Source organism: Grampus griseus (assembly GCF_964374135.1).
Source record: "Grampus griseus genome assembly, chromosome: 17".
Classification (NCBI taxonomy): domain Eukaryota; kingdom Metazoa; phylum Chordata; class Mammalia; order Artiodactyla; family Delphinidae; genus Grampus; species Grampus griseus.
Window position 1 is genome coordinate 75,755,730 of NC_139011.1, and position 19,250 is coordinate 75,774,979.

At 42.9% G+C, this 19,250-nt stretch overlaps 1 protein-coding gene across 2 annotated transcripts in view; it reads right to left on the reverse strand.

Moving 5' to 3' along the window:
• The window catches only part of FAM110B (family with sequence similarity 110 member B), a 77,194-nt gene extending 62,201 nt beyond the window's left edge, over window positions 1–14,993 (reverse strand). Inside the window, exon 1 of one of the 2 annotated variants that reach the window (XM_082675158.1) lies at window positions 14,942–14,993. The gene's annotated coding sequence lies outside the window, so the exon portion shown is untranslated. Of the gene's footprint in view, window positions 1–358; window positions 687–14,941 lie in introns of those variants that run through there. The other variant, XM_082675157.1, reaches the window with a different exon arrangement.
• Window positions 14,994–19,250: the final 4,257 nt, after the last annotated feature.

Sequence of the window (19,250 nt, forward strand, 5' to 3'; positions counted from 1 at the left end):
CGGCTCATTATTCAGGAGAGTCCGGACCCCATGCAAACAAAGTCGACAGGGCACTGAAACGCACCTCCAAAGACACCTAAATGGATGCAACACCGGGCTTTCCTAAACAGCAGAGAACCAATGAGAAGAGCTCCCCGGCACATGCACTCTTGAATCCAGGTAAAAACAAGATTCCTACATGAAGACGGTAGCTGTCTACCAGCCCAGCCTCCTCCGGGAGGACATATTTTACATGGAACGCCGGAGAGCGTGTGATATTAACAAAAGCAAGATCAAATTAAACAGATGACATGATGCACACACTTCATTTCATGCATGGCCGTGTTTTTCAGGCGAGATAAAGACTCAAAGTAATTACCATGAACTGAAACTTCTTCCTTGATCTCCTCTGGCAGCCGGCAGTCGGTGACTGCCGTGCTCCCTCAACAAAGACGATCGCCTTCTCCTCGGTGCCTGATTCCTCCTGTAATGCTACCAGCTAAGCACCTCCACAGTGGGCAGAACGCAGCAGAGTATCTCTGTATCCGTGTCTCCAATGCAGCATAAAGAGTACTGTGGAAACCTATCAAACTGGCGAGCAGCTAGGCTGGCAGCCAATGAGGAGCGGCTCGGGCGGAATCCGGCACATGCTCTCTGAGGCTCCGGCTGTCAGCAGCGTTTAGCAGGCTGCTAATCTAATTATAGCTAGTTTGCTAGCACAGAGCGATTGGAGCAGAGCACGGGAGCAAATTAAATTTTAATAAATGAAACCCCGCAGACAGAATCATCCTGATTTCTTGTCATTTTGAGGATTAATGTGTCACCTTATAAACTAGAAGTGGTTTTTAAAGTGCATTCTTGTTTTTCTTCCGATCTGGAGAAACAAAGAATGGTTAAATCAATGTATGGTATAGCCAGTTTCCTTAAACTTAACAGGTTCCAAAGAATATGAAAAACTATATATATATATGTATATATATATGTATATATATATGTTTAACTGAATATATATATTCAGTTATATATATTCATATATATGTTTAACTGAATCACTTTGCTGTACAGTAGAAATTAATACAACATTGTAAATCAACTATACTTACCTAAAATAAATTAAAAAAAAAAAAACTTCACAGATTCCAGCACTGAAGAATAAATCGTAAAGTCAATAGTAGGAAGGTATTAGTGGTGGTGCTATAAAATCTGAGACTTCACTTTATTCACCCTGATTAGCAATTTGCCACTTATTTGTCCTAAAGGGCTAATTAGTCTCTCAATATAGTTTGAAATATCCATCGTGGAAATGTACTAATTTCCACCCATCATGGAAATGTACCAATCAAGGTGTCAAAAATCATCACCTTGGCTACACTGACGAATAATAATTCAGAGGTACAAGAGATGGAAAAGGAATATCGAAGTCATTGTAAAGGAAAAATTAAGGAAATCTGCCCACGGCACAATTTAATGGTAACAAGAGTTCTAGAAGCTGAATCTTGCAGGAGGCACAGGAGAAAACCATGCATTCCAATATCCAGGCTGCCTGGATCAGCTACTCCCTCCTGGGTGACTTGGGGCAAGAGACTGGATGTCTCTGAGTGTCAGAGGCAATAGCGGGAGGCACCTTGCAGCATCACTGCCAGAAGCGATGCGCACTCAGCGCTCAGCGCAGGGCCTGGCACAGAGGGAGTTCTAAATTAAGCTATTATTAATAGCAGCAATGTTTTCACAATACCATAGTGTCTCCCTTCTTTTCTGGTATCAGGCTACTCAAAAAAGAAGCATCTAAACTTCTCCAGTGTACAGCTTTGTCAGAAATATCATTTCGAAGTAATTAACGGTGACAAGCCAGGAGCAGACCTGATTCATCATGCAGAACCATTATTGGTATTCACTGTAGTCACAAACATTATTTCACCTACTTCTTTCTGGATATGCGTTAGTCACTAATTTCAGTTTATTCTATAGGAACCAATCTCAAAAGGAACTTGCAGGAAATTGGGGTTTAAAATTGCATTTCGTTAATGATTTGCAATATAGATTAAATGCCATTATACATTTGAGAAAGTGTTTTCGATGGAATATAAATTGGGGCAAGTCTGTAATGAGGAGGTGGATTAAATTTAAAATGACGCATTTATGTGAAAAGGGGAGAGGAGAGAGGTCAGCTAGTCAAATGCAACTTTTGTCCCCGTATCTATTTATTTATTTGTTTTCCCTTCAAGTCATTTCTTCAATAGGTTCTACAAAATTAAAAGTCCTCCAATGATATTAATCAAATCTGTTAAACTTATTTTCTGTAATTTCCCCAAATCGGTATATGTTCCACCAGTCAAGTTCCAATCCAATGATAACATGCAAACTTCTCATTTCTGCAGTTATGCTGTGCTTTGGTTTTTCTCTGAAAACCTTTACAAAAAGCTGACATGCTCAACAGCCATTATGATTTGCTCTGAGGAACCAAATACTCTCAGGGGTTAATTAGTAGCTGTGGAAAAAAATACTGACTAAGCGGCATCCTTCATCCTTCCATCTTTGGGTACCACAAACTGGATGGGAAATAAACTAAGGAAAGGAACAGCATGGCCCATAAACGTCAGGGGAAAGCACAGAAACTCATGGTCTATACATCCAAGAGTGAAAACGTGTGTAGAAACGTAGACACAGACACCAACTGTGAGAAAATACGATAGAGACAAACTTCCTAAAATGACCCTCACATGTGCTACCTTGAAGCAGTGTCCATCTGGATTATCAAACCACCATCACCATTATCAGGAGTAAAACTTCAAGAGGAATTGGCTTCAGTGATTCGGCCTAAGGCAGCGCTCCCTGGAGGCTGCCAGGATACAGCCTGGTACCACTCGCAGGCATTCATCTGGGAAACGCTAACAGCTCTTCCTCTTCATGTAACAGACTGCTGGCTCAAAAAGGGGGCACTTTTAAAAAGCTGTTTGAGGGCTTCCCTGGTGGCGCAGTGGTTGGGAGTCCGCCTGCCGATGCTGGGGACACGGGTTCGTGCCCCGGTCCGGGAAGATCCCACATGCCGCGGAGCGGCTGGGCCCTAGAGCCATGGCCGCTGAGCCTGCATGTCCGGAGCCTGTGTTCCGCAATGGGAGAGGCCACGACAGTGAGAGGCCCACGGACCGTAAAAAAAAAAAAAAAAAAAAAAAAAAAAAGCTGTTTGATTAATTTGTCTTGTTCCTGTTTTGTACAAGACATTTAAACAGACACTTTGTAAGAGAAAGAAGCAACTGATCCTTTCTTAGGTCTCAAGTTGAGAGCCCCTATATTAGTTTGAAACTGAGTAACAGTTAATTGCTGATCGTTCTTATTGCCCCTCTGCCGGGGGAGCCTAGATTTTTTTTTTTTTTTAACCCCTGGAATGAGGGCTTTTGTCTTTGAACTTCAGTCAACTCTGCCTTGATTCTGAAAAATCAAAACTCAATGAAGAGTTTGGGGCACCTACTCTGTGTAAGGACCGTGCAGGGAGTTGGCAGGGGCCCCGGATTCTCAGTGGAGCTTCCATTCTAATGAGGGATAACCAGTAAGTGATGCGTCAACACAGGGGTAATTACGATGGGAGGCAAAGTGCTGCGAAAGGATACAAGTTGGGGTGAGAGTCGGGTCTGCAGTTGAAGGATGCTTTTGGCTGGAGGGTGGGTGTGACCAGGAGAGCTATGGAGTCCCGGAGAGGCAGATGGAGCCAGGGGACCCAGACGGAAGGTAGAGGCACAGCCGCAAACAGCAGACTCGGGGCGAGGAAAGGGTTTGGTCCGAGCCTCTGGAAAGCTGCGCGTTGACTGTATCCTCAACAGGAAGGATGTATCCTCCAGCCCCCCTTCTTTCTAGTTATCTTCCAAGTCCCACCCTCACTTACCCTTCTCTGCACTAGGTGTGAAAACACGTATATTTCACACTGGCTGCCCGGGGGGGTGGGGGGGGAGAACCTAAAATACTAAGGGGACACGGCTTCATTAATTCAAGAAATACATATTGAGCACCTATGACGTGATCATGGGTTGGGATGTGGCCCCTCCCCGAACACAGCTCACCAGTGAGGGAGACGGTTAAACACCTGGGAGCCTGCCGGAGGGGGATGGGCTTCAGAAAAAGAGCCACCACACTAGGACAGCACTGAAATGCTGTCTCAGGCCTTCCTGGCAGGCTTTGTCTTCAAATGTGGAATTCTGTCCTTACAGTTCCACTATGTTCACCACCCCGCTTGGCCAACGACAAAGCTGAGACCTCAGAGACGCGGGCCTGGGGACACACAGCAAGACAGAAGGTTGGAAGTCAGGTCGAGACCCAACTGGGGACGGTCCTGGAGCCTCACAGCGGGAAGAGCAGAGACCGCATCTTTGTTTTCGGAAGACTTACTGACGTCATCTTCTATATATGCACACAGAAGCATATGGATTTCTCTCCACAAACTATAAAAACTGACTCTTTTATATCTTCACCTCAGACTTTTCACAGAAAATGGGGCCATCTTGATATGAATGTTATTCAATGTGGTGTGTAAAGGCTCTTGGCCAAAAAGAAAAAAAAATTATGTAAAACAGAAAGGATTTCCTGAATTTATTCGGCAAACATTGGTGCTGTTTTTTGCGGGGCACTGAAACATGAAGATAAGTAGAACGGCCTTGGCCTCAAAGTGCTGAGAAGGCGGGTCCGGAGGTGGGCAGCCCTGCAGTTAGACACACTCGGAAGCAGACTGGGGCATCCAGCCCCAACACTCACGGGCACTGTGACTGCGGTCAAGTTACTGAGCCTCATGGGTGTCGCACTGTCCTCACCCAGCAAGTAAACCGACCAGCAGAACGTCTCCCCAAGGTTCCTGTGGTGATTAGACATGAACTCACGTGGAAAGCACCGAGAAGGCTGCCAGCCACCGGGCAACGCCCGGAGCTGAGAAGTTCCTATTCCTCTTCCGCTGGGGCCTGGAACTTACTCGGTTCTCAAATGGGGTTCCTTGGTATCTCGGCTCTTCCTGCATCTCGTCATAATGATGCTTAACTCGTATTTATTTAGCTCCTATCATCTGTCAGATGCTGTGCTAGGAGGCGGACATGGACCCTCCAAACCAGGGAAGGAGGCAAATAAAACAACACCAATGATCTGAACCAAGTTTTCAAACTGACAAGGAAATTTCACATTCACTTTTGCTTTGAGTCTCTCCTAAGCGCTGTCAGGGAGGTGTTCTTACAGTTTTTCTCATTTTAGAGATGAGGAAACGAGCCCAGGGCAGTTACAGGTTTGCTCAGGACTCCAGACTCAATTCCTTCCTATTTTGCTCGTCTTTTCACTAAAACCATGTTTGTTCCAACACACAAAAAATGAATTATTATAACTCATGGGTATAGAATTAAACATTATTAAATATTATTAAGTAATCTGATATATAATTATTATAATCTAATAATTAGATATAATAATAATATTTAGATATCATTACATAGTAAGAGCTATGAATTAGGTGGCAGAAGTTCTCCTGCGCTTATTAGCTTCTCTTCTGTTCTCAAACCGTACCATGTCTTCTGAATGCTGTCAGGCATCTTCTAGGTCGTGAAAGTGTTTACCTCATGGGTAATCTCTGTACTACCAAAAGGACCAGGATTAGACTATCTCTACTGACCATCGCATAATTCCTACGAAACCTTAAATTATAATAAGTGGATTAACGTCCTAGATTTCAGCTCTGTCTTCTGAAGTGGAATGCCCACACATTTCAGTTAAATGCAGTTTCCTACACTTCTAAAAAGCTCTGTAAAGCATCAGTACCAGTTCTGGAATATAACTCTACTACATGTATGGTCCAAAATCAAGGCATATCATCTTGCATGGGTAACGCATGCTGCTACTTTAAGTAAAAACTTCATGGAAGAACTTCAAGTATGCATGGCATGAATGTTCATAATTATGTTTTAACATACTAATTTTGAAAGATTAGGCTCTTATCCAAACAAATATGTAACTACAGAACACGATCTGGTATGAAATTCATCTGGGGTCCTTATGAAACTTTTCAAGTCAGTAGAATAGCTGTCTTGAAAAATGTCATATCAGAACTTCGGAGGTTACAGTCTGCAGGACACTCCTTGAGAGAATTACGTTGCTAGGACAATATCATCATATACTTCTCACCTTCTATCCCATTATGTTTTATCCCAATCTAGCCACTTTCCAGCTGGTAACCTTGGGTAGATTACTTAACTTCCTCATGCTTGAATTTTCTCATCTGTAACATGAGTATGACGATGATGTGTAATTAAATGAGTTAATATATATAGAAAGCATTTAGGGAGCACTCAGCATTTTGTAAACGTTATCTAAGTTCTCTCCACTTGGCTGATGGCAAAATTAAAACATCCAGGCCAAATGATTATAATGTAATTAGAAAAACTGACCCTCTGTAGAAAAAGAACTAGATAATAAAAATAAATAACTATCATGCATGCCCTGAGCACAACCCAGATGGGAAATGCTATACTGTTAAGAGTTTGTTAATAACATCTAGAAATTCTGAAACTTATATAAGCGTGACTTCTTTTCTGGGACAATTTGGAAAACCTTCTTGAAAATTTTACAAATATGTATACCTTTCCCCTGGCCACTCACTTAGGGAAAATCATCCCCAGGAAACAGCTGGGATCATGTGCTAAAAATTAGAAATGATTAAGGACATGTGCAAAAAAAAAAATACAAGTAAGGAATTTATCACAGTATCCTTTATAGAACCAAAAGAAAAGAACCAAAAAAGAAACAAAAATCTTATTCAACAATAGCTACTACATACATGATGGCGTATAAATAAAATGAATGCAACAGTATGCAGCTATTCAAGTGATACTATAGAATATTATAGAATATTATATTCTATAATATAGAATATTCTATAATATTCTATAATATAGAATATTATACTATAGAATATTATAGGATATTAAATGGAAATATAGCTGAATATTAAGTGAGAGTCAAATCGATGTATATTATGATTCTATTTTTGTTAAAATTACCTCTCTGTGTATACACGCACATATCTCTGTGACTATATACGGAGAAAAAGTCTAGGGGCAAATGTCACAATGTGAATAGCTTTTATCTTTGCATGGTCAACTCGTCCAAATTGTTTCATTTTTCTACTGTGCTACTCAGGCCGAACATAAATTTTTAATTAAAACTTGATATTTTTCCCACTCCCACCCAAGGAAAAGAAAAAACTAGGGGTGGCAAGTTTTTAATGAGTGGCCCCTCTGAAGTCTCAGACTTGGAGGTTCCTGCTGCCTTCCCTGGTCATCGGCTCTGGCCTTCAGCTAGTCTACAGGATGCAGCTCAGCTTTTCTAACCAGCTAGTAAGCAGCAGCCTTAGCAAACACAATTTTGATGTACTAATCGATCCCAGCCAGAACTCAAACCGTCAGGGTGGGAACCTAAAGTTCAGCCTGGATTGTCAGTCAGTCTGCTGCTGCTGATTCGGCATTAGGGCCTCTGCGGACACTACAGCAAGTCTTCCCTGGAAATTACTGTACAGCCCAGACGTTCCTTCCCTGAGTTATTTGTGTAATTCTCTCCTTCTATCTAAAGGCGCTCTTAGGCACTTAAAAGATATGTCCAGGTTCAAGCGCCTGGAAAGACACCAGTAAGTTTAAGTGATGGAGAAAGAAAGGAAAATAATTTCTTTGGATATAAAGTTAGAAACATTAGCGTCACTGAAGACTGACTGGAACCTTGGCAAGTTTCGGAAGCTTATGGACTGTTACCCACTCCAGTAGGAATCGAGTTTAAAATAAGGTAAAGCAAAGCAATCACCTTTCAGTGTGTCTGCCTAGACTGACTCTGTTTTTGCTTTCACAGTTTGAAAAGTCTTGTGAACCATAGCTCAGTATCATTAACAGATAATGGTTCCAAGGTTTTGTTAGAAAGATATTTCCATTTATATGTGTATATTTTAAAGGTAATTTTATTATATCTAGGGACCAATTTTTAAAGTTCTACAATAGAAAATAATGTGCAAATGGGATTTATTTAACAGAAATTTGCCTTGAAGCAAACTGAGCTCTGTTCTATTTATACCGTTAAGTGTCTAATTACCTGTAAAGCCAAAAGCCAAGAATTTTTTTTTTTCTTACTGAAAATAATCACCCCGCCAGTTGCTTTTTTTTTTTTTTTTCCAGTACGCGGGCTCTCACTGTTGTGGCCTCTCCCGTTGCTGAGCACAGGCTCTGGACGCGCAGGCTCAGCGGCCATGGCTCACGGGCCCAGCCGCCCCGCGGCATGTGGGATCTTCCCGTACCGGGGCACGAACCCGTGTCCCCTGCATCGGCAGGCGGACTCTCAACCACTGCACCACCAGGGAAGCCCCCCAGTTGCTTTCTTGAATGTTAAGTTGTTCATAAACGGTTTTCTGAATCTGGATTCCCTAGATTTCTCCTGTTTCTGTTTTCATATGTAGAGATCCTTTTCTATGTTTTCTTTTACAGCAAAGAGACAATTTTTCATTATGTAATCCTGTTCAAGGCAGGGACAATGATTAGGGAAGTTTTTTCACTTAACAAATGTTATTCTCCTGGAAAGTTTACCACTCAGTGATTTGAACAGAAAAAATACCGTGTCCTTCAAGAATGAGGAAGAACTTACCGAAGAGAAAGAATCCTTTGAAACTATGAACATCTGAATAGTTTCTAAATAAAGAAGAAAATCTGTGTCACTTATTTAAGGTTCCTTCTTGGGTTAACAATGTATGCTTTATGGACACAATAAAGAAAAAAGCTGTCCCTCTAAACGGCACTGAAACAGTTTGTAAATTTCTGGTGTCGTTTGCAAGTTATTTCTGCAGACGTGGGTTCTCTCTATGTAGGGCGCCTTTCCTAAGCCCAGTATCCGTGTATCAGGGAGAACAAGCACACAGAAAAGATAAGCTTCATTGCATATTCCTTTTATCGTGTGTACATTATTAGCTTTGAGACTGGAAGTGATTTGAAGGACATTAATTCACCTTAAAGGAAACTTTCTTGGGCTTGTCTTTTACTTTATTTTCAAAGTCAGATTACAAGCTAATTTAAATCTCAAGTATTTGATTACATTCCTCTTGAATGACTTCCTCCTGATCATTGCCAAGTCAGTGTTCCCATTCAGGGCGAAGCTATTTTAATTCCACTGCAGGCAGGTCTCCTAATGAAGAGGAGAGTTTAAATTCCTCTTACATGGAAGCGCACATGATGAAGGTTTTTCATCATAAAGTCTGAGTCAAGCCTACACAAGTGGGATTTTTTGTACTAAATTATATAGGAGGCTTTTAAACGAATATCCCAGAGATGTGCTGCCATGGGAATAAATGGCATAAAGGACCTGACAGGTTACTGTAAAAGCACTGCAGGAGTCGGCAGGGCAGCGACAGAAACTGCCCACCTGACGTCTTGGTGGTATTTTGCACCTTTTATAGAGTGAAGAAGCTTTTTAAGTTTTAATCATCTTCCTCCAAAGGTGTAAGCATAATCTTCCCATTTGTTTTCAGCGTTGTTTAAGAACAAAAATAATTTGAATATGTGATGTAAGTCAGTACCAGGCTTTAGAAAGATGGTACCTCACCAGGTTATCCTGAGAGTGGGGATGGGGGAGAAGTGGGTGGTTCTTAGTTAATTTTATTTTGTCTACAATGGGCACAGCTCATCCACATAGAAGAGTGGATCCTGGCTTCCCTGGCTGAAGTAAGTAGAAAATCTGATTGCTCCTCCAACGGTAGTGATGGGTGGTCCCGCTGATGAGAGTAAATACTCCAACCCCTGGAGATGCTCTCGGTGAGAGCCAGGGTCTTGCAGAGATGAAGAGCCTCTTGCCCCAAGCCCAAGCCTGGGACAGGCCAGGGGAGGAAGGAGAGTGAAAAAACGTCTTTTTTGATTTGTAATTACAACTTTCCTTAAAATGTCCTCATTTTCAGCAATGGAACTTATACAGAATTTTTGCTATTATTTGTTTTCTTTTTTGAAAAATAACAATTTCTGTCTTCCCCAAAGATGCTGATGCTGTGTACTTTTCGGAAGGATGAAACAAAAAACCCCCTCTGTTGGCAACCAAGAGAAAGCAATCTTAAAGCACTGACATTTTAAACACTGGTGAGTCTCTGTTGTGTGAAATTAACTGGAATTTCAATTAACCTATGGTCCTTTTTGATTTACTAGTTTGGAGGCTGTTCTGTAGTCTGTGCTCACTCATGCCTCCATACATGTTTCTTTTCAGCATGACTCTCTGACCTAAATTGCGGTGAAATGGACTGTATGACACCAAATTTTTCATATATGAACAAACTGAAGTCATCCAACTGCAAAACTCAGTTCACCTGCAAAACTCCTGTCAGGGTCATCCATTAGCGATGTTCTGCATTTTGGGGAAATGTGTGCAACAGTGAGGAATCCAGACGGTGGTTCCCCTGAGTTCCCACGGATACGAAAGGATTGTCCTCCCAGAAGAGGACGGGGAGCTGTTCCATGAAGACACTGAAATTCCAACACTGTGGTTTAATAAGGATAAACAAGTGAGATCAACGGGGCAGAAGGGAGAGAGAGCTCAGAAACAGATCCACACACTTAAAGCTGACTTTTCACAAAGGAGCCCAGACAATTCAATGAAGGATGAAAAGCCCTTTCAACAAATGATGATGAACAAATGGATACCCATTTGGAAAAAATAGGAAACTTTGATCCCTACCTCACACCTAAAATATCAACCTGAGATAGATCAGAGACCTAAAAGTTAAAAACTAAAACTACAATGCTTCTAGAAAAAAAAAACAGAGGAGAATATTTTTGCAACCTGGGAGTAGGTAAAAATTCCCTAGAGTCACAAAAACACTAACTGTAAAAGAAAAAACTGACAAAATGGTCTTTAAAAAAATTTTCAACTTCTGCTCATCAAGACACTGTGAAGAAAATGAAAAGACAAACCACTAAATGAGAGAAAATATATCTTATACATAGATATGAAAAAGAACTTTTAACCAGAAAAAATGAAGAGTGACTAATCAATAACAAAAGGACATACAATCCAACTCTAAAAAAGGGCAAAAAGTCGAACGAACACTTTGCAAAGGAAGATACACAAAAGACCTGTGAGTATATGTAAAGAGAGTCAACGTCATTCGTCATGAGGTAAATACAAATTAAACCCACAATAATACACTATTCCATAGCCGCTTAAATCACTAAAGATAAAGAGACAATAGCAAACGTTAGCAAGAATATGGAACAAATGGACTCTCACACACTGCTAACAAGGAAGTCTGAGTTAATCAAACATTGACCCCGTTATCTGGCAATTCCACTAAGGGGTATTATCCAAGGTAGAGGAAAACGTATATCTATAAAAAGACTCACTCAACAATGTTCATGGCAACTTTTATTCAAAATGCCCAACTGGAAACGATCCAAATGCCCAATAACAGAAGAATAAACAAATTGCAGTACACGCACATAATGAAATAAATGTTACTCAGCTACTGATACAACGAGGATGAATGTCAAAGACACGATGAATCTCTAAGACATGGTATGGGAAGAAAGGAGCCAGTACAAAGGGTATTCACTGGATGATTCCATCCATATAAATTTAAAAACACATAAGACTAATTTATGGTGATAGAATAATCATTTTTCCCTGGGTGGAAAAGCGGGATCTGACTAGAAAGTGGCAAGAGAGAATTGGCTGGGGTGATAGAAATGTTCCATGTCTTTATTAGGGTGATTACAGAAGTGCATGTATTCGTTAGAACTTACCAAACTGTACATCTAAGATCTGTAAACTTTACCTCAAAAAAAAAAAACCCATATCGTATTAAAAAACAGTAATACCAATATAGTCTTGCTACAAAGTTTTGAAGAAGGTTGTATTACTGATTTGACATCCTAATGAAATTATTTATATCTCAAATTCTTCTGAACCTTTCAATCTCTTATTTATATGTAGTATGCTGTGTATACATAGAGAAGAAAAGGATAACTCAATTCTAATTCTACGTGATTTTAAACAACAGTTAAAGTTTACTCATTTGAATGTCATATTGTACGTTATGTTATTGCTTTATCAGAACCTTAGAATATTGTTTTTTGATTCATAGGCCCTCAGTTCATTTTAAACCATGAACCGCTGTTAACATCCACTTAAAACACCTTTCTTTTAAGTTATTTTTACCTCTTCAGCTTTGACCAATTTTTGGTAAGGGAGGTCAGCTTTGACCAATTTTTCTTTTGTTTGTTTCATGTTTGTCAGAAAGCAGTTTTCCAGAAGATATCAGTATATATTTTATACGAATATAATTATACAGTGGCCTTTCTTTCCCCCAGACTGACTTGTATATCACTCATAAAAGAAACTCACAACTAAGCATCTTCAGGCCAAAGGAGATTTTAATAACAGTCTTGAGTTTGAATATCCTGTTTTTTCACGAGTTACATGAATTTAGATTAAATTATTTAATTTCCTTAAGACAGTTTCTTCTTAAATAAAAATGGTTGTACCAATAGCTATTTCATAGCTTCATAAAAAGGAGGGGGGGTGGGAGCTGGGCCCCTGCAGCTGCTGAGGAGGCGCCCTGTCTGCAGAGAATGTAAACGATAATCATAAAGCCCCTTGCAGACAGCTCTAAAGCACATGGGGAATAAAATACCTGTCCCCATGGGGCAAGCCGTCCCCAGAGTCACAGCCTGGCAGCCCCTCTGAGGACCCAGAACAGCTTACCTTCCTTGAACACTTCCTACGAGCCTGGCCCTGAACTAAAGCCCATTAATCATTGAATCCTTGCGACGGTTCCAGGAAGCAGATACCACTGTCACCACTTTTCAGTGGAGCAAACTGGCTGAGAGGTCGGGAACCTTCCGGAGGCTCCTCGGGTGGGTGGTGGGATGCGGGTGGGGCTGGCGGTCAGTCCAACGCCCGCCTTTGACCAGGAAGCCGCACTCTTATTTCTGAGCTTCCAGGCATTCACCCTTCCGGTGATGGCGAGGGAGCCGGGGTCAGAAGGGGGGGGATCTCGACTAAAACAGTTTTGAAGAATCTGGACCCTCCAGCGTGATGTGCCGCAGGACAGGAAAGCGCACAGTGAACAGGGCAGGGCCTCCAGTCCTGCTCCTACACGCTAATCCCCCAGCGTCGGGAAGCAGAGGAGAGCAGCCTTGCCCCAGATGGTGCGCTCAGCTACCTAAATGTGCCTCGTGCGTGTGCGTGTGTATATTCTGTGTGCACATGTGTACACGTATGCCTGTATATGTGCATGTGTATATATGGATATGTGTGTGCACATGTGTATATGTGTGTGTATGTATGCACATGTGTATGTATATTGTGCGTATGTGTACATATGTATGTGTGTATATGTGCGTTGTGTGTACATGTGTGTGCGTGGCACCCCCAGCCCTCTCAGGTGCTCTACCAGCAGGCCGAGCCTTTCCTCAGCCTCACTGGTGGGCCCATGGCAGGGGACCTGCGAGCTGGCCGGCGCTCTCACTGAGAAGAGCCATGACCAACCGAGGGGCCAACAGAGGAGAGCAGAGCCCTCCTGGCAGCCCACAACCGTCAGAGTGTGTTTTCAAGGTGGTGAACTCGGCCCTCAACCATGGTGTGTACGTGGCTATAAATCAAGAGGTAATTAGATTTTGCAGCATTTAACCCAACCCCTCTGTTGCCCTCACTTAGTGGCCCGGGTGGAAAAGAAAGGCTGACCCTTCCCACTGAAAACGCAGGCCTCTTCACTCTGGCTTGTGCTCCGCCTTGGCCCCCAAAGCACTAGACAGCCCTGGAAAGCACATTCTCTCAGGGTTCAGGTTCAGTGACAACACCCTGCAAATGCACCGGGGATGGGGATGAAAAGAGCACTGGGAGAGAGGGGTCTGTCCTCATCGTACTGGAACCCACATTAACAACCACAAGCTGGAAAATGCCACAGCAGTTCAAATAAACTACGCATCAGTGTGAAAATTTAATTAACCCATCAGAAAAGCACCGAAACCTTCACAGACATGCATACACACAGGAATCTATGCAAAAGCAGCTCTCATTTGATTTTAGTCAAAGCAAACTCAGCCTTCAGTGTAAGCTACAAACGTATCGTCTTGGGCAGTTTATAAGGGAGCCCTTGGGAGACGTGTGAATTTTGCCTTCCCAAAGATTTTAGTTTTACATGTGATCAAGCCCAGTGAAAATGTAATCTGATGCTTAGGCTCACACAGAAATGTCAGTGTTCTCTTTTAGTGTGAGCTGATGTTTTTATTTTACATTTCCACACATTATGCTTCTTATGTTAAATAAGTTTTGGTAACCTGTAGAAATTGAAATGGTACTAAAAAACATGACAAATTAAATTTCATTTATTTTAAACCACTGGCTATTTTTCAGACAGCCTTGTCCTGAGAACTTTAAGAAGCTAGAGACATCCATTATTCCAAAATTATTTTATGACTGAGAATTTTCAGTTTAAAAAAAAGTTATATATTTTAGACCAGAGCTTGGCAATTTTTTTTTGTAAGGGCCGGACTGTGAATATTTGAGGCTCTGCAGGCCACACAGTCCTCACTACAGCTTGAAACCAGCCGCAGTCAACACTTCAATGCAGGAGCATGACTGTGTCCCAATAAAACTTTATTTACAAAACACCAACAGCTGGACGGATTTGGCCCATGGGCCATCTTTGCCAGCCTCTGATCAAGGCTAGACTAAAATAGTGTGGAATCTGGTCTCTAATGTGTACTGGAAACTGATACTTCAGAGCAAAAAAGAACTATAGAAAGCAACCCCTTGTATCCCGCTGTATAATGTTAGATGCGGCAAATGCTTCTTGAGTCTCTGGATGTTACTAATTTACAAGGTTTGAAAGTCCACACGGCACATTAATGGGTGTTCATGCTGATCACAGCTGGAAACAGCGTGTCCTGGGTATGATTCGAGATGGCAAACAAAGGGTTCTACTCACAAGGGAAGGCTTCATCTGACTCGGGCTGGATCTCAATAGGCCCAAGGCACCTGAAAAAGAAAAAGCCACTGCTGTCACTTAAGAGCACAACTGAATCCCTCAGCTCCCAAAGGGCACTGGAAATGCCAGGCTTTGAGAGACACACAAAACACGGAGGAGTAGGGAAGAGCATGACGTGTCCTCAGATGACACAAAAGAATTTGTGTCCATGGGTCTAAGGACAATTAACTACAATGTAATCTTTAGATCAGGAATGGTGACTATTCAAATGCCAAAAAGGAACATAACCCCCAGTGGGAAAAAAGAGACAAAAAAGCTGAAGTAGAGAACTGGGAGAAGAATGAGCCTATTCAAATGACGTGGGCTAACGCAAGACCCTCGGCAGTGCACCTGCCACCAGGGGTCAGCAAAGGCTCCCGGCAGGTAGAGGCACGGCCCTGCTGGACTCCTAACATGGTAAACCGCGGGGCACGTGCTAAAATGCTCACTCTCCCGGGTGACAGGGGCTTCCCCGGGCTGGCACCCTCACTATGGAAGGCAAACTACTCAAAACCCAAACTCTCAAAGTTTGCCGTCTGAGTCCTTTCTGGAACAAGAGAGGGTATGAATAATGATCTCAGATTGTATATCACCATCCGTGGGAGTCGTTTTAAAAAAGTACTACTTTGAGAAGGTAGCAATTCAGTCCAAGATTCAATGGCCCATCTGATAATATGGTGTAGAAAATAGAGGAAAAACAAACAAAAAAACAAAGGACTGAGAAGGTGCTGTGAAATAATTGTTAATTTTTAAGATATATGAATAAACATGTAACCAGTCTGAAAAAGAAAACTACCAACTAAAGCTATTGTTTATATACAAACAGATGCATCCACGTGTAGAGGTCTTTCGCTTTTGAGGGACACTCCCACTGTCAAGTCCGACAGGCCTCCAGCTACAAATATCTCGGTAAATGCAGGTTACAAAATGGTCCACAGACTCCTCTCAACTGCTCTGATCTTCACAGTCTCCATCTTTTCCTATTTACTAAATCCCCAGAGTATACCCTCCTCTTCTTTATTTATTTGTTCCGTTGTGTCTAAAGAAATACAGCAACTAAACCCAGCTAGCAATGGGTCTTCTGCAAATCCCGTTTTGGAAAACCACAGCGATCGCTACTGATTCTTCAGTCATGCAGTTGAGGACCAGGGCAAGTTACAGAAACGATCTGCTTGCTCTCGTCAGCTGGGGTTGAAGGAGACTTGAGATGTACACATCCCTTTGCTGTCAGGAGGAAGGGATCTGGGTGTACACTGCTCCTGGCTGAAGCTAGACTCTTCCTATCAGGACATGGCAGGAGGACTTTCACACCCAGCCTCACTGCCCACCTGCCAGGGTCTCGCATCTAATACTGCACATTGAAACCAAGCAGAAAAAACTTTAAACTGAGCTGAAGTTCCAGAGAGGGAGAGAAAAATATTGTAAGTCAGGCCAAATATCGAACAAAAGCTTAGAATAAGGCATAAGTCACTGAGACACAACAACTGAAAACATCTTCCTGGAGCACCAAGGCCCAGGTCTGAACCCCTTTTCCTGCCTCTCTGCAATCACTGTTCTTGGGACCACGTGGCTCTATATCCCATATATGTGTTCCCGGCTCCCACACGTCCATCTCCAGCCCATCTTCTCTCCCGACCTCCAGACTGGTATGTCCAACAGCACCTCAAGGTCTCCATGTGTCTCTCTGCTCCTAGTGAGGCCCTCCCTGGCCCCCCATCTGCATTAGTTTCTGTTGCTGTGTAACAAGCACCCCACTCGCTTACTATCGCAGTCTCTGTCAAGGCCCGGGCATGGCTTGGTTGGCTCCAACCTAGGCTCAGGTCTCACAAGGCTGCCATCACGGTGTGGTCTGGACGGCCTTCCTCTAAGAAGCTCAGGGGCCTCCTTCAGGTTCCCATGGTGGTTAGCAGAATTCAGCCCCTTAAGGCTGGAGCACTGAGGCCCCAGTTTTCCTGCTGGCTGTGAGTGAGGGTGCCACCCTCCTCTTCTAGGGGCAGCTCACAGCTCCCTTCTCCAAGGCCAGCAGGAGAATCTCCACTCCAGTCTGCTGAGACGGAGTCTTACGCGAGGTAACCTGGTAATCACAGCAGTGCTATCCATCACCCTCACCAGACGCTATTAGCCCTACCCACCCAACACAGGGGGCACCTCAGAACTCTGCCAGCCACGCCTCTAAAATGCTGCCCCTCACTCCCACAACACGCATATATACCCCCCCGCTTTATTTTCCCCTATAGTGCTTTTTACCATTTGAAATAATAAATACCTTATACACGTCCACATTTCTGCTTCATCTCACTGAAATATAAGCCTCACCAGGACAGAACGTTTTGCCTGTTCTTGTTTACTGCTATAACCCCAGCCTGTAAAAGAATCCTGCCTGGCTCAGAGCACTTATCCACAAATATTTATTGAATGAATGAATGATTCACTACCTAGGCTTGCCTAAAAACCATCAGCATCTCAACATCTCCCATTCCACTGCTAAGCACAGGTTTCTGCGACCTCTTTCCACTGTAGTGAGGTGCCTTACATCAGAACTTTGTTTGGTCACAAAAGATCAAGCTAAATGTTATCCTTCCCATGGTCGCAAAGCTATATAGTTTTAGTTTATTTATAGTTTTATCAGCCAACTATGTAGTGAGAATGCCACACTGAGTATTTGCAAAACCACCATTTTTAAGCACACGCGAAAACAGATACGTTTAATGTCCGGTTCCCAGGCTCTGAGATGACTTCTGTTTGTTTTTTAATCTTAAAAATAATCTTCAGTCAAACAGTGGAGAAAGTAGGAAGTAAAAGCCAAGCTCCCTTTGAACAATGACTCCAAGAAAACCACGAGTATGTGACTAAGTCGGTGACTGAAACAAGAGAGAAGTATGGTTTTCAGAGGCAGTGAACATAACTGTGAAACATACACACTGGGTATCTGTTTTACCCCATGCGCTTGTGGTTAGCAACGTTCTTTTAGGCGATCAAAAAATGTACGCACATAAAACAATACTCATAAACCCAACTGCAAGTTCTATAACAAATTGATGATTACCTGACGTCCAGACTAAAAACCACGCACACGCGGCCTCCACTAAAAGTAACCGAATGCCACTCAGGTGATCACAGGTTGTAAAAGGCAGGCTGATTGTCTCTTGCATCTTGTTTAACTTTCCCCACTCTTGTTTATTTTACTAGCGCTACGACTACTAATGCAATTCAAGGAACACAATAAATTTCTAACTCTCCCTCACCAAAGATAAATGAGCACCCATTTCTGCCTTCCTGGCTGGTTTCTGCTTCTGGCTTTCCTCCTCTAACCATATGTACAGTGTCCAGGTTAATCTGCCAAAAACAGTGATTCTGGGAAGTCCCTCCTCTGGTTATGAACTCAGGGTGGCTCCCTATGGCCTCGCTCCTCAAGTTCACAGCCCTCTCTGGGGTCTCGCTTGTCAAGTTCCTAACCTGAGTTAGGCCCGTAGCCTGGGTCAGTCTGGTTTCTATGTTAACAGCAAGACTCTGACCACTTGACTCCATCCTCATCTGGCCACCACTGGCCTTGGAGTGACTGGCTAAAAGAACACAGATCAATGAATGAAAATCACAAACATCAAACCCTAAGCCCCACTGACGGCAGAGACATTCTTTACGTGGAGGACAGACTGCTTCTCTTTCCCTTAGAAACACAGCAAGGTTAAGAAGGAAGAAAGTCCATAAAACATGGTCTTCAGCATCTCAAAGTGAAGCACAATAAGGGTAAATGGAAAGTATTACGGAGGTAAATTTGGCACTTCCCAAGCATCTTTTTTTTTTAATGTAGTTTCATGTTTTAGAAATAAATTTATTTATTTTTGGCTGTGTTGGGTCTTCATTGCTGCACGCGGGCTTTCTCTAGTTGCAGCGAGCGGGCTCTTGGTTGCAGTGCGCGGGCTTCTCATTGCGGTGGCTTCTCTTGTTGCGGAGCACGGGCTCCAGGTGTGCAGGCTCAGCAGTTGTGGCGCACGGGCTTAGTTGCTCCACAGCATGTGGGATCTTCCCAGACCAGGGCTCGAACCCACGTCCCCTGCATTGGCAGGCGGATTCTTAACCACTGTGCCACCAGGGCAGTCCTCCCAAGCATCTTAACTGAGCTTTCTGAGGAGGCAGTGTTCCAACAGGGGCCCCAGGAATTCCCAACCCCTCGGAGCACAGGCCTGCACAGTCCCAGGACGGTAAACACAGTGGATCTCACTCCTGTGATCAGGAATGTTACATGTCACATTAATCTCAGCTAGGGGGT